Here is a 24,823-nt window from a genome sequence, read left to right as displayed (position 1 = left end):
TAACGTTACAGAGCTTTCAGTTAGCACTGCATCTGTTTGCTTTAATAACTAGTAGTAGCATCTTATTTAATGTTACATGTGTACGCTTACTACAAACTATGACATGGATCGAAAAAGAATGTTTAAAATTACCATAGGGATTGAAATGTAAATATTTATGATAGAGTTTCTGCTTGCTCTTCTATCTCAGATGACTCAAACATTGTGTGTAAGGGTTTGCACATGTGCTGTGTTGTGTGTGAAGCAGGGCAGATGTCAACCACAAATCTGCTCCACATGTCTCCACATCTTTAGAAATTATCTAAATAGATCTAAAAATGTTATAAGTTGAAAAGTTGTGTTCACTCAATTTGTTTGCAGTTGATAATGAGACTCAACTTTGACTATTTCAAGCTATATTTCCTTGCTTTCTTTCTCTTGCATTAAAATAAAACCAAAGAGAATATAAAACTAGAACCAATGCTACTTCATCCTGGATCAGGCTGAACTAAAGCAAAGGTACACTGAGCTTATTCTTGCATGCAGCTCCTGCCCTCCTCTGCACTGGTCCGAATTTCACTGACTGCTGAATTAATTTGCATTGTGCAGCACACCACAGCTACTATTGTCCACTAACAGCATTTTCACTCCTGCATCCTGTGCACATTTTTCAAGTTCTGTGTTAAGAGTCAGCATTAAAAAAAAAAAATCAGGTTCCAGGATGTCTGGGAGTCATTCTAATCACACCTCTTGTAATTTCATATGTAGAGATTTCACAGGTTGCCATGTTAGCATTGTTGATAAGGCACGATGTCATGGCAGGAAAAGCAGCAGAGTGTAAATCACTTTAAGATTTTGCACGCTAGGAGAGGCTCACCAGTCCTGGGAGAAAGCGGGCTGGGAAAAGAAATCAGAACAGTGTGACAGGGATTAGCCCAGTTTGCTTTGTCATTGTGCCACTTGGCTCTCCTTGCTTATTACGAGCACACAGTGCTGGTAATTACATATGTTTAATAGAAATGTATGGCCAGGAGACTCTGCTGGCCAAACCTGGCAAGAGATCTTACACAAGAATATGTGCTTTGGCCCTCCCTGTACCTCTCCTATTCAAGGACATGTCGGATGATGGTGGGGACACACCTGCTGGTTCACACCCTCGTCTTTTTGTAGTGTAAGATTTTTCTGGGGAAATTCTTATAGTGGGGGTTACCACTGTGTTTCAGTGAAGGAAAAACGTATTGCTACTGCTTTCATTTGCTCTCAATTTGCTTTCAGACATTTAGCATTCACACTCAGAATTTTGAGTCTCATGGTTTACATCTAAAACATATTTATCAGAGTATTGCAACTTTGTCAGATGGATATTAACCCACTGGAGTTTTTAGTTATGACACCTTGTTCTTATATAAATCAGTAAGCCCGGATGAAGGACTTCAATTATATTTATTGGAAAGCGAGCTCTATTTAGTGTTTTAAATCATTTAAATCACCGGGTCTGTTGGTCGATGTGTTTAAGATTTTTTGGCTGACAAAATGCAAGTCAACGGGGGATCTTCTCCTCTGATTGGGGGGAAAGCTGCTAACTGTCAATGACAATGACCACGTAGAAAACCATAAAGCAATTATTTTTCTAGTTTTCAGTACAAAAAGTTGACCTGACCGAATCCAAATAGCTTCTATACTAATGTTTTAGCCAACAGTAGTTTAGTTGTTTGAACTGTAACAGCCATGAAGACCAAAACAATTCAATGGATCGCCATCACCTCTTCGGCCAATTCTAGTTATTTGTGTAACTTGAAAAGGATTCATATTAATATCACTTTAGGCTTCCATGACTAAATGAATGTTGTAATTACAACTAATTTAGGGTGATTGAATCATTGAGGTTTGGTAAGGTAAGCAGTCGCCATTGATATCTACCTTATGTCTGCTTAAGGTCCCTTTTGAACTGAGTACATTATGGGTTTGGAAAGCCCTCAGCTTTAAGACTCCCAGGAAAGCACCTGCTAAGTCCGAAAGTCTTAAAGACTGATGCACTCCTGACATTTGAGTCACCCCTCTGACTTCAGCCTCCCCTCCAACACCTCTGGGATGGATTTAAACTCTGATTGCCAGCCAGGTCTTATCAGCAGCTGACCTCACTTGTGCTCTTGGGGCTAAATGGGAGCAAATCCCTGCAGCCAGGTCCCAATATTTTGTGGGAAGCCTTCCCAGAGGAGAGGAAACAGTTGTGACAGCTTATTAATGCACATGGTTTTGGAATGAGGTTTAATGTTCAGGTGTCAGCATCTATCGAGATCAGAGGTTTCAAACCAGCAGGAGAGCTGGAGGGGGGGCGTTGAGAGAGACACGTCGTGCTACAATTTACATCAGATTAGTCGTCCCTGTTGGAGTCTTAGCCTGAATCAGTCAGATCTAAACACACGGGGAATGATATCCTTATTCTTAGGTTCAGTGTGACTTACACTTTCTGAGGATATTATTATCTCCGCTAAATGTGCTTAAAAATCAGAGGGAAAAGATGTTCCACATAGCTACAGAATTGATCTCAGAACTATTACAGCCTTAACGTATATCTTAAACATAAAATCAATCAAGTGGGTTCACCTCAAAAAGTTACTACCGTATTTTCCGCACTATAAGGCGCACTTAAAAGCCTTTAATTTTCTCAAAAAACGACAGTGCGCCTTATAATCCAGAGCGCCTTATATATGGATCAATTGGTTAATTGGTTGATCCATACTGGTTGTACACGGCGCTCAGCGACACTGACTCGGATAATGACGAGAGGGAGCCGGGCATGTTGGATGCCGTACTCACCCAACTGTTCAATTCGGACACTGAAGAAGAAGAATTCGAGGGATTCGTGGACGGGGAATGAACTGAAAAAGTGAGCTTTACGTGTTATACGTAACTGAACAATGTTGAGTTATGCACTAACGCAGGGGTGCCCAACCTTTTTTGAACCAAGATCTACTTTTAAAGTTACCAGTCTGCCGAGATCTACCAGTCCACATAGTGAGCCATAGCCTTTACCAACAGCCTACAAACGCATTTAATTAGCTTCATCAAATGTGCTTAATACTCGTAGCATAGTTTCTATAAATGACTTTTTGGTAAAACATTTACCCCCCCCCCCCCGGTTTTACCTGCACGTCCTGCGCATGCCTGCACTCTCTCTTGCGCGCGCTCTCTCTCTCTCTCGCTCCCCCGCTCGCTCTCTCGCTCGCTCTCTCATGCACGCAGCAATTTCATGAATAAATTAAAAATTAAAAACACACAGGTCGGAAGTATACTTGGGCTCCCAACACAGGTATCGTGTGTGGGAAACAGTGCATTGAGATGAAATTGAAATCACTTTTCTATTTTACAATTGTATTTTATATTGACAAAACATCTCGTGATCGACTGAGAATGAGTCAGCGATCTACCTGTCGATCGCGATCGACTGTTTGGGCAGCACTAACGTTTGAATTAGCGGTATCAGACTGTGTTTCTTTTACGTGTTTACAACTGAACAAGGCTGGGAGATATTGTGAATATGCACATTAACGTTTGAACAACGTTGAGTTATTGTGAATGCACTACGTATAAAACTACGTTTTGAGAGTTAAGAGAAACGTCAAAGAAATAATTTATTATTTGGGGAAATCGTCTTATGTACTTTTGTTTTTGTAGTTTTATACGTTACATTTTATACATATTTATATTTATATATTCACAATATCTCCCAGCCTTGTTCAGTTGTAAACACGTTCTATTCTATGCGCCTTATAATCCGGTGCGCCCTATATATGAAAACAGTTCTAAAATAGGCCATTCATTGAAGGTGCGCCTTATAATCCGGTGCGCCTTATAGTGCGGAAAATACGGTACTTTGAAACTAGATTATACTGTTTTTAATGTCAATATAAATTGTCAATATGTAAACACAAAAAGGTTTGGAATGATTTGAAAGGATAAATGTCGCGCAAATACCACAAACATGGTGCTTAAACTCCCGTTAACATGAAACCACAGGAGAGAAACTATGTTCATCCAGTGTCCATCCTCTGTCCAGAGCTTGACTCTCACCTTGGTAACTACATCCAATATAAATGTATAAATTATTAATATACTCATAGCTATAAAATTGAAAAAGTACAGGAAGTCTGACCTTCTATTGATTACGCAGCATGAGGCCAGAAAACAGTGGATGGGCTAATTGACGTTAGCATTCAGGATGATGATAAAACTATGGGAAATCATTAGATGTGATGGGAGCAGTGGGTTTATAATGGAAAAGCATTAAGTGTTGACACATTCAGGGACGGAAAATTGCCATCTCCCTCTTAGAAGCAGGGCCAAAGCAGTCAATGCAATTAATTATGCATGAACCTAATGACACGTGACAAGGATTTTCACAAATGTTCATCTTTCTGCAATTACTTGAGACATGATGTAGTGCATGTATGCAGAGCCCTGGCACAGCAGTCTTTACTAAACACTTTTTTTATCCAGTTAAACCACCACTAAATGAGGCTTTACCTCAGTTCATTTGAGGGGAAGACGTTAGGTTGCCTCTCGGCTAATCCAAACCTGAACTGTGAATATTTGTGCAACCAAGACTAAAAGTGTACATTAATTGTCCATCAAAGTTGAAGCTGCCTGGGTTTAGAAATAATCCTCAATACATCTGAATCCCTGCATATCAGCAGAGCGGTTTCTCTCTGAGAGCTGCCACCCCCAGATGCCCAGCGATGCTATCTACCGGCTCCAAATCGGCTTTACTACAGTCGAGGCAGAATACTTTTCCTAATGGATTAAGGTGTAACAGACAAATCCTCCATATAAGGGTCTGTCATTCTGCACATCACCACATTTCCTCATTTCCCGCACAGTACAAGACGAGGCTGATTAAGCTATTATTCCCAGGAATCCATGTATTACATATAAATGAGGAGGCTGGGTTTATTTCCATTCAGAGGATGTCTCTCAATCTATCAGCTGCTTCGCCTCCATTTGCCCTCTTTCCCTTCTGCCTTCGTCTAGTCAACACCTAACAAGTGTGGACACTCAGGCTGTCTTGTTGTCTATTTTGTTTGTAATCGGTTGCCAAGCTGCTGGCTAACGTGTCACATAATCGATAGCTATAAGGATGAGAGTGCTATACGTACACTTTGCCTATGGATCCGCCCTGAAGTTGGCCAGCCTTTACTGGCTTCCCCTCAACGTCTCGCATGAATTATTCACAGCGTGGCAGAGAGAGGGGCATCACTTTGAGATGTGACCGGGTCACCTGATAACATTCTGTTTCTGTAGTGTCAAGGTTAATGTGTCACAGGTGTAGACAAGGGTAATGTATTCACAGATGAGCCACTTTGCTGATGGACCGACCATTAAAATAGTGTTTAACTTGATGTCAAAAGAAAAGAATCTCCAAGAGTCCCTTAGAGTGAGTCATCTCAAATTTAGACATTTTATTTGAATACATGCCTCTGTTAAGGTAGTAGGTAAGAAATTTCAACTACTTCTAATGTTTTTTTTTAAACTGTAATTAAAGGACCAATATGTAACTCTACGATGTAGTGTTTAAAATTGGTACTGCAGTCCAAATTAAAACAATGGAGAGAACATTGCTATAATCAAGTGTTGAGCTATACTCTGTCAACTTCTTACTTACAACACTTTGATGGAAATGTTGGTTCTTACTACTTCTACATTTTTTAAAAGAGGCACCTTACTTAAGCTTCAATGTTAGGGTAATTATTGATTATTATTATTTTTGAATCATTGTCCCCACCTTCCTTAATTCAAGACTGATTTCATCTTAATGGACTGATTTTGTCAACTCAATCAGTGAATGAAGAAAGACTATAATTACTTAGTGACAAAAACAGTCAATGTGGAAAACTCTACCCTGCAGAGGAGAAATGTAACGTATGTGATGAAAATCCCTCTGAAATTCTGCTGGTGGCCTTGTGTAGTCGTGTTTTTCCTGTTCTTCCACTTCCTGTGTAGGAGGTGGTCTTCCTGTGTAGGAGGTGGTCAGAGTGGCAGAGCGGTATCCATGGGATGAGTAACACCTGAATCCATTACTTCTGATTTTTTGCCTCCTGCACACAACATAAGAGGGCTCAGTCTGCCAGTTCTCTCTCTCCCAGCCAGAAGTATTTTGGTTTCACTGTGATTAAACTGGATTTATTTTCACCTTGCATACACATTATTTCCCACATCCATACACTCACAATACAGATTCACATGTTTCATGTTGTAGAATTTCACATTTTTAGATTTCCTCATTATGATTTAAATTTGAATGATTTGAGTTTGAATAGTCCCTTAAATAGGGCTGTGAGTTGGTGCAGCGGTTAATGCCTTTACCTCAAAGCCAGAAGAATCCTGGTTTAAATCTTCTGGCCTGTTTCTCCGGGTACTCCGGCATCCTCCCACAGTGCTTGTTAGGTTAACTGGTAGCTCTGCATTGCTGAATGTTTGTTGGTCTCTTTATCAGGCCTGTGATTGGCGATTTGTCCAGGGTGTACCTTGCCTCCCACCCAATAACAGCTGGCATTGCCTAAGGGGTATGAATGGATGGATACTGTTCTTCTTAATATTATAATATGTTGTTCAGCTAGCTTTACACAGAAACATTCTCTAAAAAATGTACATGTGCAGTTCTTAACCTGTGCTTTCCCACTTCATATCAGTTCAGAAGTTGAATCAGTAGCTGTTCTTCGACCTGGACGGCATCTCAACTTTTACTTGACTAAATAGTGAGTGTGATCCCCCTGCTTCACTTCAATGACAAAAAAAAAGTTTCTCATTCAAAAAAATCCTCGTTTGTTTGAGCAAAATGGTATCGCGTTAGTTGGTGCATCAGGTTTTGTATCACTGAGTATCATCTGGTCTCGAGCAGAACGCTGGGTTAAGTATCTGTTATTCATCAGAAGCGTTGAAGGAGTGTATCACATACAATTGGTGCATGTACAGCAGGTCAGAGACACCAGCTCTGCAGCCTCTAATGGAGCCTTCAAATGGATGGTAATTTATTCAACCTTCACCTTCATTTTTACACATGAAGTGGTTTAAATAAAATAGTAAAGGTGGATTTATTTCGTCTGTATTATTGTTGTGTTAGCTCTGGTAGATTGCCTTGCAACCCTCTCCATCTCTCTAAACCGCTGGGAATAATGTCCTGAAAACGCATATATAAGATCCAGATTCATTAAATCCCTTTCCGGTGTTGTTAATTCTCTTAAAGTTTCATTGACCTTTTTTGTAATTAACTTGAGTTGCTGTCAATAATCTACTGATGAAGTAAGAGAGAGGTCGAGTCACTGAATGAGAAACGCTTGATTTGGAAGGGAACAGTCTGGCAGACCGGCTGTACACAACCAGAGGCATAATGATCAGAGAAACATCAGTGTCATGTGAAATCCCTCTCCTTCCACCATGCCAAATCCTCTCTAAATTTTATTGATCTGAGTACTAATTACTTTTGAGTTTCAGTCAATGTTCTATTGAAATACTGAGCATCTGGCCAATGATCTTCAGAGTGACCAATTAGCAGACAACCCCACCAGGCATGAATCAAAGTGAGGCTGCAATAGATTTCCCAGAAGCCATTTTCAGAGCGGCACACAGAACGCTTAGTCCAGCAAACGCTGACCTAGTGTCTGAGGTCGCTCTGAATGTCTGAATGGACCCGCTAGACACTAACAGTGGAGCAAATTGTTTTATTAAATCGTGTTCTTGTTGTTCTAATTCAAGCAGTATCTTTTTATGTTTATTTTCTGTTTGTTTTTTCCCTCGAAGCAATGCTTCCGACTCACTTTCCATGCAGCGTTCTCTGTAAAACACAATTATTGAACGACAGCAGCATCCGCCCCCGACTCCCTCTGAAGTTCAGTCTGTGTCTGAGGTAAAACTATGGATAACGAACCCATTCAATACAGATTACAATCCTCAAATCTAACCCTGCCTTTGATTCCTCAAAGTGCTGTGAAAAAAGGGTTTGTAATGGAGGGTGTAGGTGTACAATTAAACCAGAAGCAGGAGTTGACTTTTCTGAATGATTCATTGGGTCATTTTGGTTTTAAATAAGATTAGTTCATAGTTACACTTTTCAAACTTCTGTGTTGCTTTTTACAGATTTTACACTCCTTTTTCTTTTTCTTTAATTCGTTACCAATTCCTCATCGCACAACTTCGTTCCTATCGACTCAAACAGTCACACAGATTTTTATAACGCTGACTGCAAGAATAGTTTCTGCTGCACAACGTGATATGACTTTTTCCAAAACTTGCAACAAGATTTCTTCCTGCCATCTACTAACAACCAACAGCTGCCAAAGTTAAAAAAAAAAAAAAAAAAAAGAAGAGAGAAAGTAAAGATACAGAAGCTGTGAAGTAGTAATGGATTCAATATCACTCAAACCAGCTGTGCTGCATATTTTAACAACTCAAGAAGAGCTGCAGACTTCTTTGGCAGTTTATCAAATAGCTTTTTGGGGAACAGAATATTTAATAGTTCCTATAGGGAGTTAGTTATTATCCTCCTGTCTGTGGTTTTGATATCAGATGTTTGGCAGAGCGATAGACGGTTTCATGTTGGGATCCAAATCACAAACTACTGGGGGGAAAAGAACAATAGATGTGCATGTAAATGGAAAGCCACTAGTTGAGCAGATTATAATTTTATCTGCAAATGTTTAGTGTACCCTTTCATCTTTAAACTGTTATGTTTAGTAGCTTTTAGTTTTAGATCAGCTCACTTCTAAAGAACTTATTTAACCATTGATATTAAACTGCTTATGATGTGATTTTTTTGGATTTATTTGTGGGCCTTGATCCATTTATTGGAGAAACAGGACAGTGGACATATGAAAAATCAGGGAGAGAGTGAGTGGGTTGTGACGGTTGTGACGTGGGAAAGGAGCCACAGGTTGGATTTGAACCCGGGCCGTCCACTTTGAGGATTACAGCCTCTGAACACGTAGTGTGCGAACTCACCACAAGGCCAGAGGCACCTCTAAACTTTTTAAGAATGATAATGTTAAATCTGTTGATTTGTTTTATTGTAAATATTATTTTTTTTATTTTTTTTTGTTGGACAAATGTAATTTTGGGCTTCAGATCCACAGTATTAATGCAGCTAACAAATTTGTTTCAATTTGTTCTAACAATACTTGAAAAGAAAAATGAGGAAACATGTTAACAAATGAAGGTAAAGTGACTAGTAGAGGCAAAAGTACATTTGTAATACATTAAGTAGTCGAAGAGGTTGACTAAACAGTTAAGTCTAGGCTATGAATAATGAACTGAAGTTAACATTAACCAGTATTATCCAAAAGTCACAAAAACATCAGCTTTTTGCAACATCAAGAGATTTGACTTAAGAGGCCATGATGTCTTTAAAAACTCAAAATTACACACGTCTGTACTGAAAATTGACAATTAATATCATCTTCCATAATATATCACCACTGTCTTCACTTTATCAACGCTGCAGAGATACCTTCAAGTTGGTCAAGTAGCATTTCAAAATAAAAGCCCCCAGATTTAAAAGGGCCTGGTTTGTACAGTAATGGAAATTGGTTTTGATAATAGTTTTTCAAATTAAAAAAATTAACTAAAAAGATAACAATTAATGGATTAACATATGTGTTGCCATGCTCTGGGCTAACTTTAGCAGCACTAGCACGGCCATCCTTAAGTCCTCCCTGCAGCTTAACATCCACATTCCCGTACTAAATGTGGTTAGGCATTGCTGTGGTCTATAAGCCTGTTTTACCCCACACAGCCTACATACATTTTTATCTCCGTTTTCTACATCAATAAACTGGCAAACCACACACAAGCACACTGCTCCTACAAGATGCTATCTGGTACAGCCCTGGCTGATTTGTTTAACCATTTAGTAAATCTGGTGGCAACAAGCAAGGGTGATGACGTTTAACTGATTCACAAAACACGTCACTAACCTCATTTGGATTTTCTACTGAACATAAAGGATATCAGGAACAATTAACCCAGGATTGAATCTAAAATCTAAAATAATCATTATGTATCCTCAACCATATTCTTTAAAGGGGCTATATGTAACCTTCAAAAATACTGTGTTTGTAGCGATACCGCATGGCCGTTATAGGCGAACTGCACCAGTAACCTGTTGCTCGCTCTCCCTCGCGTGCTCGTCATACGTGCTCGTACGTACACAAACGAGCATCATCATCACGTAACACTGGATATTTACTGACATAATGTTTACAGAGGAGGTAAGTGAAAGTCTGTGAAGGAGTCTGTGTGTCTGTATTCATTCTCCATCCTACAAACGACAGTCTCTGCAGGCACTGGCTGAGAGCAGGAGTGTGTGATGAGTTTGTGCTGTTGATCTCTGTAAGCGGAGCGGAGTGAGGAGGACGTTGAGAACGTGCATAAAATGTCACTTCTTGGAGCTTTTGGGGAAACTTTTTATACAGGAAACACAGATAGACAGTGAACATGTACTTTTTCACATCAGTTAACCGTTTGCTTTTTAATGGTCGATAAAAAACAATTTCTCCATGTAAAAAGCTACATATAGCCCCTTTAAACAAAGTATCACTGTTACATTTTTCAAAATAAACTGTGGCTGGTTTAACTGCCCTGTCTTTTAAACCACTGGAAGACACATCAGTGCGAGTCATTTGAACTTGCATCTCCGATATCACAACAGGTGAGTCTGTGTTATCAATACGCAGCAAAGCCAAGAGAGAGCAGAATCACATCAGCAGCAAGCAGCTGCATAAAGCACAAAAAACTTGATGGCATTTGCACTGCAACAAATGCATTCAGAGACTTAACAGCACGCCAACACAAACACTTGAAGGAATCTTGGGTGTTCATGCGTTACTTTTAACGACAGATGTCTTGTTCTATCGGAAAGGTATCCTTAAATGACTTCTTTCCCTGATTTCCGACTCTATCCACTATCATATCTTTACAATAAAGGCACAAAAAGCCCCTCAAAAAAATTGAAAATAAATAAAAAACATAAAAAATAAAATAAAATAAAAAAAATGTTTTTACTTGACCTTGAAGGGGGGCGGGGGAGGCGGGGGAGGCCGGCCCGCCCGCCCCCCTAATAAATGGTAGGGGAAAAACTGCCTGATTAATACTTATATCATTTTTTGTTGAACATCTTAAACATTCTCTTGTGTAAGCTTATTTATATTGTGCTTTTTTTTCTCCTTTGTATTTTCAATATCTCTAGGTTTGAGGATGTTGTATTGGCTATATGGCGGTTTTAAAATGTTCTGTGTACTTCAAATTGTCATAGCGTTTTCGATTGAGAAAGATTCTTAGTGGTTAATTTTGACAAAGCCATCAAACTGGGAAACTGACGTTGAAATAATGTTTTTTCACCTTGTAAATATCTGAATTTGGTGTTTTCTTGTGCTACAAATAAATAAAACATTCAACATTCATGGAACATTCATGACCATCTACGCAACTAATGATATTATTGATGATGATAACAATAATGATGACGATGGTTTTGTTTGATAATGACGATTTTAGGATGGTTTTGATTCTGATTAGAACTCTCAAGAAAAGCTGTCCACCTGTGTGTCTGACCGGACTTAAAGCTGTTTGTTTGCACTTACTGACATTGTTTTCTCTTTTCTAGAGCTTTGCTTGTGTTGTGCTTACTCTCTGTTGACGTGGCTTTGAATAAAAGCGTCAGCTAAATCAATTGTAGAATTGTATCATTAGCGCTTTGATCCTACTTTGTACCAATCACCCTCTTCAAAGCAAGAATTCAGACAGGCATAGTTTTAAAGTCACAGATCTACAGGACTGTGTCCCGTCAACTATTAAGAAACAAAGGGTATCAGACAAGGAACATGGTGTAGCTACGTAGTATCTATTATCTTTAGCATATTACTTGTTACTGTTATGGTAACAAAGGGTATAGTTAGAATACAGCTATGGTACACAGGGATATTATTTAAATGGTACAAAAAACATTAAATCTACAGTCCATGTGGAGAGAGAAGAGATTTTAGTGGTTAAATCTACACCAAAGGAGTCTTTTTTATGTCTATGCAGTACCTGCACATCAGGAGGTCTCTCCACAGTTTTAATATAGATATAAAAAAAAAACAAGACTCCATTGTGTTAAAGCTGTTCTCTAACTTGGTGTAAGTGCTGCCTGTAGCTGTGTAGCTGTGTGTCTGTGTGTGGAAGGTCATCTGAATGTCCTGGGTGTCGCAGTGTGGTTGGCATGCTTAACCGATCGCTGTGACTGACACAGGTAGCTGCTGACACGCTTTTACTGCAGAGGCTATTCTTGTAACACCTGACTTTGAATGAAGAATGAAAACTAGTCATTTTTTTATGTGACGGATATCTTTTTAGACTCCTTTTTTATACATTAAGAAAAGCACTTGCATTGATGTACCCCTTAAACACCGGAACTTACCTTTGAGTAAAATGCACTAGCTTAAACATCAACATTTGTATCCCCTGATAGGTTGTAATATAGTCATTTTCTGCTGGTTTTAGAGGATAGAAGAGAGAAATCAGGCTGAAAGGAGCACAGCGATCAGGGATGAGGTGAGGAGAGAGAACATGTGTTACTGAGATGAAGAGCAGGGAAAGGATAACACTGCTGTCAAGGATGCAAGTAATGAGAGAGGCTCCAGAATCTTTACCCTGTTTTCTTCTCTTTTTTTTTTTTTTTTACAGAAGAGCAAATTTTCTGACATAAGCAGACCAGACAGATGGGGATGCATATGTTGCCTGTAAAGTGCCTGCATGGCACTGTATGCTCTATGTGTCCTTTACATGTGACTTTGAATCACTAAATCAAGGCAATACAGAGAGAACAATCACTGGTTTGTAATAACAGGGCGGGTTTAGCCAGGTTTTATGTTACAATAAACTGGGCACCCTCCTATTAAATATATATTGGTTTCTGTTCCTTGCTGTTCCTACTGCTGTAAAAAAAAAAAAAATTGCTGTGCATTTTTATGAGATTTCGAGTTGGAATGGAAGAAATATCTCCATCTAGATCCCCAGCTTTTGAGCTCGTTTTAATCTTGATTTCTTTAGGCATTTATAGGAAATGATTTGCATTATCACACATAACCACATCCTCTTAAAACAGTCAGGTTTAACATCACTAACTCAACATACTGTACAGTGCGAAGCAGCATGTTTAAAGTAATAAACGATGTCGTCATTATATTGCTGGTGCGGGTGATTATGCCTTTCTTCTCCCTGCAGATATCATTGTTGCCTGTGACACAGAGAGGCCGGGCTTTGTTCTAAAACACCCTGGGAAAGTAGGTTGCTGTCACAAACGTTGATATCGCACATTTCAGATCATATCTTCATGTTAGATCATTTCCTGCTGCTGTAGGGAGGCTGTTGTCTTATCCGGAACATTTCATACGTGGCGCTGCGAATAAAAGTTCTATTTCCTCTCGCAAAATGTCCTCAATCTTGCAAGATTTGTCCCATTAATTGAAATATTAAATGAAATCCTTGCAGTGACACCTTGCTGTGGACCTCTATGTCAAGCCTGAATTGCATTTTCATGTTTGATTAGTTTGAAATAGTAGTTCATATTGCTGTGATTAGAATACCGAACTATTTAAGTAACATTTTCCCACTGTTTCTGTGTCCTGAGCCTTCAAAGAGCGACTCTGCCTTCGTTTTGCAGCCTGAACAGACAGCTGAAAGACGTTTCCCCCGCCCTCTCGCCGACCTTGGTTGTCATGGCAGTGAATTAAGCGCTAGTTAAAGATCAAGGACAACACGAGAGGCGAAAACTGTTAAAATCCAAGATCAAGAACGGCAGAGGCTTTTACAGGGATTGAGACAGCGTGTGTGGGAGGAGCATGAATGTGGATGGAATAAATAGAGGACCGCAGTGCAAGAAAGGAAGTACCAGTTAGAATGAATGATTCTGCTACAAATGATACTGTACGCTTTAAATCGGCTTCACTTAGATTCATCTGAGTCATGATAGAAGACTTCACAATATATATTCCCTCGTAGTCGGTAAACAAACAGACCAACAAACTTCTGTGCAAAGCTGAGTCTGCAAAGTGTACTCTAACTATCGAGTCAAGATAGCATCTTTGCTCTCGATACCATCAAGCACAGGACCCAGAACAGCAGTGTTAGATGGTTTGTTGCTGGTACCAGCTGGACATTAACATTTTCCAATTGATTGTATTCCCTTCCTCTGGTTCCACTGGCTAAACACACAGTGCCTGTTAAACACGGTCCCCCACTCCTGGCCTCTAATGGTGATCAATGGGCCAAAGAGTCCCCGAATTGGCCTTCACCTCTTGCTTTAACTGGAAGTGTTAAACAGATGGAGGAGGAGACATTGTTGCCATGGCTGCATTATCGCTGAACAGCTATTGAAAACCTTTTCCCAGGTTGAAATAGTTTTAGCAGTGCTGTTTTCACGGAGCAAGAAAGCCAATGCAAATCTCTCGACACTGTCTGAAATGTGTGTAACAGTCTGTTCACTCAAGTCAATACAATGAGTAAAAGTATGGCAGCACGCACAAAGGAAATGTTCCCAACGGACACTCAACCTAACTTGGCATAAACTGCAACTACACTTTACAAAGTGTGTTCAGTGGAGGTGGTTCGGCCGTTTGTTAAGAAAGTGTCCCCAAGGAGCTTTGCCTCAGAAGTGGGCCAGGCACAGCCGAATGGGAAAAGGCTCCAGGGTCGATACAAAACAGGGACTCCTGGATCGATGATTGGAGTTTGTAGAGCCACAGTTCAACATTGGATTTGTTGTTAAAACCTTGAAAAGTGATGTTGAACAAGGCCAATAGTCTACAGCCATGTAAACTCCATGGGTTTGTACTTTTGTCTTGGCTACATTTGCATTTTAAGCTCAACATGAAGACATGCTGATAATAACACTGTAACAATCTTCGCATGTATAATATGTACAATATTTACCATCTTACTTTAGCATGTTAGCTTGCTAATAATACATTTAAATCAGGACCACATAAATAACCACATTGGCCCATATATTGGTTTGCTGATGATAATAGCTGATATACAAGCATAACTAAATACTGTTTCTGAGTACCATCATTATATACATGTATGTATTTTTTACCTCACTGTATAATGCATAAAAATGTGTGCAATGACACAATGTATTTTTTCCTACACGCTAACTCTGTCTCCAAATTATAATCCTCTCAACACCTTCTGCGGCACATACTGTAGAGCAGAGCGTCACAGCTTAGCAGACAATGGTCCTAATTAGAATTAACAATTTGAAATAATAATGACATAACATTATTTAAATAGCACTTTTTTTTTAAAACACAGTTACAGAGTGCTTCACATTATTCAAAATTGAGGACACCTGGACAAGCACTCAAACATACATACCAACATAAATCACAATAATTAAAGATGAAATATGTTGAAGTATTACACTAAAATATCTCAATTTATTAAAAGGTGGACTAATCTTATGTTGTATATTTTTTGATTACTTACATTAGGTGACCTCAAATATTTCCAACAGTTATCAGAGCCAGAGAAAACCCTCATTTTGAAGTTGTAACAGGTATAGAGAGGCAGTTCAGTACAATGAAGGAACATTAGTTTAAAATCAACCAAATTATACTCACACCATCGGTAAACATACGCTCTTCCTCAGGTCTGAGGAAGATTGTGATGACATTATTGGCTGAAACCTTTGACCAGGATGTAGAAACAACCAATGATTAAATACCAAATCTGGAATAAGTTTTTGCTGATAAATATTGAAGCATCATCAATGTTTGTCATAAGATGCAAGAACATATTCCTTGCGCAGGTCTTGAAAATAGAGCCTGGCTAATAGAGCCTGACTGATGCATTGGTTGACAGATATTTTAGAGCATATGGTCAAATTAAATTGGGTTGATGATTCCTATTATGCACAATATTAAAGTTTTTACACACACCATATAGTGCAATAAAACCATGCTTGGGATAATCAAGAAATTGTGTCAAATATTAGTTTGTCAAGCAGAGCACAGCGTGACTAAGTACTTGACAACACTTGCAGCACTGTCTGCTGCCCATGTAGTAAAGGATAACAGCTGAGCACATGGCAGAAAAGATTCACTATCCAGTCTGTATATAAGTAATCTGTGATTTTTTCCCATCTAAAATTGGTGAGAGTATCTGTCGCAAAGATCCCTTACAGTACCTGTTAAGCTCTAATAAATGATGGGATAACCCAATTTAATTACATGAATCTTCTAGGAATTAGTAATGTTTGTAAAAATCAGTCCAATTGTTGCTTAGATATCTCTATGTGTTTGTTTCTAGAGTTCAGATTTTTTAAAACCACTCTGTTTTTCTGAACATGAAACAATTAAAATCACTTCCATATTTAATAACATGTTAAAATTCAGTAATTAAATTAATTGGACAGATCCTCTTAAAGACTTGAACCGAAGTCAATCAAAGAAGCGACATCACAAATAAAGATGTCACAAGTATCTCCAGAGTCAGCCCCCTTACCCCCCTACCCCCAATCCCAATCTTAACCCCTTTCAGTTTCTCTCCAGTGTGTATTATCTGCTCACAACAGGCACGTGGAAGACAGAAGAAAGAAGCCTACAAAGAAAAATCAGTCACATTGTGGAGGCTTTGAATGATACAAGGCATCCATTGCTGAGAGACAATGTGCTGCATAATGCTCAGCTGCATAACATTATCAATATATTGTTGGTAGACTGGGAAGAAAAGTGAGTGGGAGGATCTGGAGAGAAAGATTAGTTATGTTTTAAAGGTTAACTTATGCATGAATTCAAGCCTGGAATTTGCTATTTATTAATCATAATGTGCTAATTAGACATCACCACCTCCTCACCATGCCCCACCCCTCTGGGATTTAGATGACAGGAAGATGGAATTTAATATTTCTTGCCTCACGTATAATAAGTAAACCAGTGCCCCCATAAACACAGTGAAGAAAAGTCATCAGCCTCCAATATATCTTCTTTACAGAACTCCCAGCTGCCTCACTAATCCCCTTCATTCGATTTCAGCCGCCCGCAGAGCTCAGCCGCAAGACAGTTCAGTGAGTGCGATGTCTGGGCACTTTGGTGGTGGATGAATATCAGGGTTCTTATCAGTCATCCGCCGCTCACACATCGCTAAAGAGGAAGCCATGCAGACTCAGAGAGAGAGACAAGAAGATCGGGTGATGTCGGGGCACTTCCTGAGGTGCCCACTTTGAATTCAAGATGCATAAGCAGCAGCAGCCAAATGTTTGTTTGGATGGGAATAAATCTGAGTCTGTTTTTTTCCCTCTCTCCAACTTCTTTCCAAGCTACATATAAAATACACTCCACTTTCCCACTTTCATGCACAGACTTATCGGGAGAAAAACAAACAAAAAAGTCAGCAATATTGATGCAGCAGAACAAGAGATGTCTTCTTTATTCCACATATTAATCTCCCTTCAGATTTGGCAGGTACATTTCCCAAAATGTAACTCGACTGCCATCAGACGGCGGAATGTGTCTCCATGTTTTTTACTCAAGAACAAAATCATTTCATGTTGAAGTTTCTAGATATAAGCCCGCCTTCAAACCAAAAACAACCACGCCTTTAAAATGTGGCATATTGTTTTAAGTAATGCAGTTAATGCAATAGTCTTATTAGATAACAGATCGATTCATTTCAACCCTTTATGTCTGTTGCAGATGAAGCTTTCAAAACCCTTACATGAGCGACTCATAAAGATGGGCAACCATTAAGAGAGTTCACATTTTTACATTCTGAACTGCTTTTGATCAAATGCTGAGTGATTATGGGGCGGCGGTGGCTCAGTTGGTAGAGTCATTTGTCTCTCATCTGGAAGGTTACGGGTTCGATCCCGAGCTCCAGCAGCAACATGTCCGATGTGTTCTTGGGCAAGACACCGAACTGCATCGTCAGCAGGAGTTGATACTTCTGATAGTCACTTGACATAGCAACCTCTGCCATCAGTGTAAAAGCACTTTGAGTAGTCAGAAAACTACAAAAGTGCCAGAAAAGCTCAAGTCCATTTATCAAGCACCATTTGATAAAACACATTTATATGGACATGAAGCATTTGAAAAGCTCAGGTATTTCTATTATGTATCTTAAAGATAAGATATTAGGAATGTCTGCTCAACATCCCAGCTCTCTGCTGTATGTTTAGATGATACTGTTGTTCTCTGCAATGCAGCAAATTTAAACCAGTTCAAATTGATTTTTCGAAACAAAACTTGGATTTAGTTAAACCAATGAAGTTTTCCAACAGAAGGAAGGATATTTTTGGCCACTACCAATTAAAATGCCGAAGCCCATATGGTCAAACTTAATATTGATCCTCTACTGTCTCATATGCAGCTCATACAGCCTGTGTTAAGTGGAAATTAATCATATTAATGAAGAGGAACTCCATGGGAAATTTAAACTGTACAAAGCCACACAATGCAGGTAAATATATATTCGCCAGCTTAACTAGTCTTTCTCAGGTCTTAATTGGTAGAATTGTTCTGGCCTCTGTCTGTGCCCCCTCTGAGCTCTCTTTGGCTAGTAATTAAAGTGTGCCCTGCTGTTTGTACAGAGAGGCTTTAATAAGATTACTTCAGACTGCTTCAGATATTCAACACCCGGAGGCAGCTTGATAAAAGAACCGACCCTCATGAAACAAGTCAAATCAGTCACTGAATGGAGCAGAACTGTAACTTTACAATGACTCCCTTTCACTAAGACATTTTTGCCATCCCTCAGTCACCTCATGAGACACCTTCATCTCTCACTGCTGCCCAAACAGTCCTCATTACAGCTCACTTCCCCTCCAGCTTTATGCTCTCTCTAAAGCTCCTGGCTGGCAGCAGGCACACAGCACCCTCAGAGACCACCACTACATCTCTTCCCCCGCCAAGTCTGCCATCTTTCACCTGTCAGACCGGCTCAGTGCTCTAACCTTGGATCAAATCCAATCCACTCACTCAGTGCATGCCAGTTGCACTAACTTAGACTGCTCAGTCTACACACGATTGTTTCCACCAAGCTAAAAATCAGCCTCACATTGCCAATTACACCATGACCCAAACTGCAATGAAGGATTGTATAAAAGTGGCAATACACACATCGGGCTGCACACGTTAGCATGCTTTATGAGGACATAACACTCCAGACTTTGTGATTTTTGGACATGTATAGCTGAAAAAATCTCAAAACTTCCTCAGGTTAACATTGTGCATTGTTCACTGTCCCATTAAGTCTGAGATGTTGTTGGTTGTGGCCAAGTTCTATCACAAATAGTGAACCACGAGTTTTCTTTTTCGTACAGCAAAATGTCAGACTTTAGTGGATAGCTGCAACAGAGTGTACTTGCTGAAAACCCCAGAAAAGGAAAAACAGGTTTGAAAAGTCAGTTGAAGTTTGTTTACTCCCTATATAAACTTGTTACCCTGAGCCAAACAGCCAATCAGAAGTCACTAAAGTAGAGTTATACAGGGAAAAAAATAGGGCTGCACCATTTGGAAAAAAAATGACATTGCACTATTTTTTCTCTCTGTGATGTACAGTATAATGAGATTTGAAAAGTACAGGCAAATATGCTTGGTAACTAAGTGATCTGGTTTTAATGGAATACAAACAATAATAAAGTATCATACTTTTTACATCTTGACTTGAAGTCTATCGCCTATCCAAAACAAAATCCCTCAGCCACTCTGACAGCAGCATGGACAAAAGACAACTGGCGCATCAACCATTTTTAACTATGTATATGGTGTTTCCAGCCCTGTGACAGCAACGTTTTGAAACCGAAGCTCACCATCTACTACAATTCATCTATTACTGAACTGCAAGAGCACGTCTGCTCTGTTTACAGCTCACATATGAAGCCACAGATTGACCAGCAGCAGGAGGACGTGCCCCTTATAACAGGGAATATGCTTACTCAAAAGCTGCCTCAAGGAACTGAGCATCTGCCTTAAGCATCACTCAGACATTTCCAGTGAAGTCATCAGCGTTGCATGCTGGTTTACAGTTTGCAGGCAGCGGACACGCAGCCTCACCATTCGCAGCGATCGGTTCACTTTGTGTTCTGATTAAGAAGATCACTAATTTGATAACAGCCACACTTTTTTCAGATTAGTCTTTGGGACTGAGAACATCGTGGACACAACACGTATGTGTTCCTCTGTCCGAGGGTGAGGTGATCTAGAGTGCTGTAATATGTAAGACGCCCATATAAAGGTCCTAAAGTACTGTTTCAGCAGCTCTCTGGGTTCTTGGTCATGAGTTCACAGTTTACTAACCTACAACACATTGGTAACTGGGGATCTCTCCTGTGCTCCAGTTACTGCAGAAGTTTCCCTCCTCCGTCTTTCTGACCTGTTGGTTCTCCATCTGCATCCTCCTCCTTCTACTCCAGTTCACAAAGTTGTATCCTCTTGTATCAACAGTGCACAGCATGCCAAAGTCACTGTAAAAAATAGATCCCTTTCAGTTTGGTTGCATTAGTCATCGCTTTTAAAGCCTGCAGACCCGAAAACAGCTGGTCAATGCGCTGTAGGTAGAGGAACACATTGTGGTGCGTCTGCGAGCAAGTGCTAAAATTATGTGGCTAAGTAATACACTGAAACATTTCTAGTGTAGCACATACTTCCACCAACCATGACGCTTGGGACGGAGTTTGTTCAAATGTAGCTAAAATCAGGAAATACAAGTGACCATGCCTAAAGCTTCCATGCTAGCACTGAAACATGTCTCTCATTGCAGGGGGGCAATGCTGACCGGCATCTCCCGTGGTGTAGGGTGGGAATCAACCATACATACAGCTACACATATATATCATACAATTGCAATTAAATGTTTAAAATTGTCCCCTTAAAGTAACTGCAAAAATTCCAATGCATACCACTCAGGTGTTCCTAATCTGATTTATTAAACTTCTGCCCAGGTTGAAGTGGAGCCACACTCCATCCCCCAGTAGACCTTTTTTCAGATGGCATTGTGACTTGTAATGGCAGGGAATAAACAGCACTAGCATTATTGATTAACACTCCATTTACAGTAAGTGTGTCAGGAACACATTCAGGCGCTCACAGTGAGGCAGCGTGCTCAACAACAGGAACCCTGCATGTGTTGTATTATTAATGTTATAATAACTCAAACTTTGCTTGAATGTAAACAACATCTAAACCTTTTTTCAAGCATGTGCGACTTTGTGGTGAATCCATACTCCCCCTTTTTTTTTTTTAACGCTGCACACTCTCACAAATACGATTTTAAGGACCGTTAGCTGCACAGTTCTGCAGCCTCACACAGCATGGGTAAATATGACTGATAGCATGATCAAATACTCACTATTCACTTTTAACCCTCAGACGTCAACTTCACAGAGCCCACAGAGAATAATGCAACAAGACTGCAGATATTAAAAATGTACGATATTTATAAGTTAAACCCATGACCAAAATTAATATTTTATAAATGCAGGATGTGTTAAAACTGAAATGACAGCAGATACTAGAAAGTGGCAGGATTGTTACCTTTTCCGCTCATTACACAACATTCCCCCTGAGGTTAAATTACGAAAAAAACATTCAAAATCGTTGATTGTTGACGCAGAGTTTGTTCCCTTTAAATGTTATTTCTCTGTGTGAAGAGTTCAGGTTTATAATGACGGTTCCAGTCTTCCTTTTTATCTCTTATTTGGTATTTATATGTGGGTGTGGAGACGGTGTGAATAATGAAAGGGGACTGAGCAAGTCAAGCAAGCGTCTGCATGAATATAAAATGTGTGTTTTAACAAAAAAAAGATGTCAAATTCAGTCGGAATGGCCCATTTCTTTGTCCTCATCAGGGAATTCAAACAGCTGCCTGATACAGGAAGATGTTAACACGTGTGTTTGCGTGCGTGTGCGTGTGTATGTGCAGGCATATATGTAAGAGTGTCAGTCAGTGTGTGCGGGCTTAAGTTAAAGCACACAGATGCTACACACCACACAAGTGCTTTGTTTTTGTGAAGTGGATATTTTCGTGTGCAGCAGACATTGTGGGGACCGTTTCTCAGGGACTAAAGGTTTCTTATTAATTTTTGAGTTTGCACTGGTGCTGTGGGAGAGGCCAGCGAGGCTTTTTTGTTTGATATACGTTTCATGTGAAGTGAAATATTACCTATCGCAGTTAAACACAAAGCAGTTTCAAAAGCTTTTTGTATTCGGTGTTTTTGAGTTGCCTCAAACATGTACGACTGTCACTTTCTGATAAGGTGCTTGAATGAAGAGCCAGAAGTGTATATTCCTCTCCAAATACTTATGAGTACACTGTTCCGCTGTCATATTTTACCATATTATTTGGCAGAGCTTAATTATACAGTTAGGTACTCGTTTGACAAGCAGAATATATCAGACTGTGCCCCGCTCAATGAGGTGCAAATCGTGAGCTTAGTGTTAAAAAGCTCAGTCTCAGTGGAGTGTAGAGTAGAAAATATCTGACATCACCTGGCTAATAATCAGGACTCTGTGGAGCCTATTCTGGAGATTTCAGTGCATCTTTATAGAGCAGCAAATTCTCCTGGAGTATCAAGTCTAACTGAAGATAGGAAAAGTACCAAGCATCTTCAGTTCCCAGAAGCTGTCAGTATTTCCACTGTACCACTGATGCTGTTATTTAACTTTTTTAATCTTTAAGGCTGCTCTCTTGTTGATTTGACACAACTAACAGCTGCTGTCTCAGCCCACCAAAGCCCAGACACGAACTCCTGACATTTTCAAGGAGATTTCAGGACATTAAGGCCCTTTTTTGTTATTATTATTTTTTTTTTTTAGAAACTTCTTGTGCAAGTGCACCTGGAGCACAGCTGGAGAATCAGTGTCTGGTGTGCTCTGGGACTAGTCATCCATCATGGCGACTGTTTATGTGTCATCACAACAAGTACAAGGACTTTTCTTGTGTTCGGAAATGAACAATGTTACAAGACAACGTCGGAAATTTTCAGAAGTGCAATGCACGATTGAAAGGGGTTTAAATGTTTATTTTTTCTCCCAGAGTTAGCATGGTTAATAGTAAAAAAAAAGGACACTTCAGTACACAGGTTCAAAAAAAGCTAAGTGACATGAAATAAAGATCAGTAAGGTGACAATCTATGTTGTACAATATTAAGAATGTTCCTAAAATAGAATGGGGCGATTAGCTGGGCTTCTCAGGGAAGATACATGTGGTTGTGTTGAATCCTTGACTCTGGTTGGTCAATCACAGTAATGTATAGGGCTGCGCCATAAATCGTTTGACGAACACATTTGCGATGTGTGCATGTGCAATAGTCACATCACAGGATATGCAATCTTAAGCAAATGACCTGAAATATGAAACGCTGCAACTCTTTTGTTTGATGCAAAAGAAAAACTCACCAGTTACAATGAGACCCCACAGCATTATGCGCAATGTGGCTTTGGTCTCTCTGAAGACGCCTCCTACCTTACTGGATCAGTTTCTGAAGCGCAGCATTGGAGGAGCTGAACTCACAAGTTCACAAGATCCCAGGAGAATTTGAAGATAACCTGGGAACAAAGAGAACCACATACTGCTCAATCAGTGCCTGTTTTGACTTACGGTTGACGGTAATGGGTTTTATTTTTAAATTGAATGGGCCCTCTATGCGTTTCCAGGTCTATCGTCCTGTCCGGGTAGATCTGCTCTGTTCAACTTGACATGCACTGGAAGCTCCTCCATCAAAAATGGACTCGGGTTAAGAGCTACTGGTGCGCCTTTTTATAGTTCAACCAAACACCGTCAGTCTATAATCATTTCAACAGGCAACTTGACATCAGTCTGCTCACATCTCAAGTAATTCTCCACACACCTGCAGGGTCACAGCGTAGTTACAGCCAAAACAAAATCAGCAATACTCAAGAAGAAAGATGACAGAATACCTGAGTGATATTGATCATTCTTAAAACTAAGTCATTCAATACTTGCAGAAGTTGTCAACTTAAAACACTTTTTTTTTCTCCTTTCTTATTTTTGGCCTCATAAATCTCAATGTTCTTGTTTATTATACCGTACACAGCTGGAACGCGGAGGAGTCGAAATGCATAATTGATATTTATCAATCACCCACACATGTCCATGTAATAGCCACTTAGCTCGACTGAAGTCATTTTCCTAAATATCTCAAGATGAAGCTGTTTTTACTGTTAAGAGCAGGTAGGCATGTCATTTAGAAATACTCAGTAGTGAGCATGTAGTGACCTTTGTCTGTTTAGTGTTTTAATGGATGGGGTTATAGCTCATATACTCTCTATAATGCAACTTTTCCACCTTTAAGCAGCAGGTACAAAGGTCGATTGAATAGCATAATAACTTTCAACTTGGAAAATGGCGTCTCCTCCATGCCCACAGTGTGGACTGATCGCCTAGTAGGTAGGGCTTTACGGCACTAGTTCACACACAAGCCTTCAGTTATAAAAAAGGAGCCAGTCAGCCTGTATGTGTGCGGTTTGATATAATGGCTGAGGAGAAGAGGAAGAGGAAGGTTACGGATGATGCTGAGAAGAGAAAAGGAGAGTGACTACGTCATAGATATCATGGCAACAGTTGACTACTCATCCACATGCTCCACATCCAAATAGTTTGCAAACAACACGCTGAAAACTTGCAGATTCATATTTGTCCAAAATCTGGTAATATTACTGTAACCTCTTAGTCGACATGGTTATTTAGCTTCTCTCAATGTTGTTGCCAGCTTCGGACCAACTGATTCACTTTGTCCAAGAGGGGTGGGCGTTAACCACACTGTCTTAAGACAGTGCGGTTGCACTCAGAGACC

The 24,823-nt window shown here is 39.8% G+C and overlaps 1 protein-coding gene across 4 annotated transcripts in view; it reads left to right on the top strand.

The window, feature by feature from the left end:
* Positions 1 to 24,823, top strand: part of gabra3 (gamma-aminobutyric acid type A receptor subunit alpha3) — a 120,980-nt gene that overhangs the window by 36,632 nt on the left and 59,525 nt on the right. The gene's annotated exons all lie outside the window — the stretch shown is intronic.

Source organism: Labrus bergylta, chromosome 14, assembly GCF_963930695.1.
Source record: "Labrus bergylta chromosome 14, fLabBer1.1, whole genome shotgun sequence".
Taxonomy (NCBI): Eukaryota; Metazoa; Chordata; class Actinopteri; order Labriformes; family Labridae; genus Labrus; species Labrus bergylta.
Note: the sequence above shows the minus strand (reverse complement) of the source record. Positions and strands in the feature narration are given on the sequence as shown.